The sequence below is a fragment of the Pteronotus mesoamericanus genome, unplaced genomic scaffold, assembly GCF_021234165.1.
Source record: "Pteronotus mesoamericanus isolate MK-2021 breed Mesoamerican mustached bat unplaced genomic scaffold, CSHL_Meso_final contig_164, whole genome shotgun sequence".
Taxonomy (NCBI): domain Eukaryota; kingdom Metazoa; phylum Chordata; class Mammalia; order Chiroptera; family Mormoopidae; genus Pteronotus; species Pteronotus mesoamericanus.
Window position 1 is genome coordinate 4,823,469 of NW_026555065.1, and position 1,463 is coordinate 4,824,931.

Genomic DNA, 1,463 nt, shown 5'->3' on the forward strand with positions numbered 1-1,463 from the left:
TGTGCTCTGCATAGTACCCAACAGGCTTCTTAAGATGTCGTTTGAGTAAAGGAGTCTGAAAACCTCTGCATATCACCTACCCATGCCACGCACATGCCCTCATAGATCTTCAATAAATATTTTTGACTGAGGTCTCTGAACAGGTTGCAGTGAAGTCTCGCCTCTGCCTCTTTGTATAACATTTAGTTACTTCATTCAAGAAATACATATTGAGCATCTACTGTGTGCCTGGCACCCTGCTATGCACCTGAGATAGAGAAATAAAGAAGCTCCTGGTCCTCTAGAGAGGCTTGAGGGAGACAGGCGTATAAATTAACAAGTTCAGCGCTATAATTTTCTGTGCCAGCACACAGTAAAAGATCATCGATTCTATTTGTTAAGGTCGGAAGGCCTCATAGAGGAAGTGAAACTTCAGTGCCCTAAATTTGGTTGCAGGGATCATCCTTCTCAATCGCTGTGGAGTAAGTGAAGTGGAACAGAAGGCGGGGAAATTATTAAACCCTGAAGAAAATTTTCCTAGGACCTTAACTATTCACTGTTGTTTGGTAGCCTAAAGTCTAAATCAGACAGATAAAATAAATGGGATACTTTATCGTGCGATAATTCTGCAAGATAATCCTGACTTTCTTCTCAATAGATTAGAAAAAACTTGGCATAGCCTTTGAAAAAAGATTTAGTTTCTTTCTAACTGCAAATTCCTCAACAACAGGGGTTGGCTCCCTCACAAATGTTATCTGAAGGCAAGGACCCTGTCCTATCCTTGGTGGCTATAGATCAAGTTCGGCAAATTAAATACTCAATAAATGTTTGCGATTTGATTGGAGGGATGAATGGATAAAAGTAACATCATCAAACTTGTTACTGGTATTCATCACGGCCAGGTGGACTTACGGCATTCTTTTTAGGATGGTGATCTCCAATGTCACTATTGGATGCAGTGGACACAGGGAAAGATCTCCTTTTAAGCTGTCTTTGAAGGCGATTGGCAGAAACATTCAGCCCGTAGTGGGGAGTTTTGCTGGCCTAAATACCTACGAGACAAGAAAAGCCAAAAAGCCCTCCCTTCCCCCAGCCATGCCTAACTATCTTTTTACTGGGCTCCCAAGACATCCCATTTTACGGCAACGGAAACTCACTTCCGGCCTAAGGAAGTAAAAATCGTTGGGTGGAAGCGTCGCCCTCGGAGAAATAACAGGAGCCTCCGTGCACACGCTCCTCCAGGACTAGACATCAAGCTCTGCTTTCCCCTACCTCTTCACGACTCATCTTTAGTTTATAGAGGGCGTTGAGTGAGGCAGTCAGTGGTAATAGGCCGTTGCATCCCACCCACGCGCCTCCCCCGACGGAGACTACACGTCCCACAATACAGCTGTCTTCCGAAGAAAACGTCCCATACGACCCACTATGCAACGCGCCTCACGTGCTGCGAGGAATTTTTTACTCTAGTCCCGCGGAAACCGAGC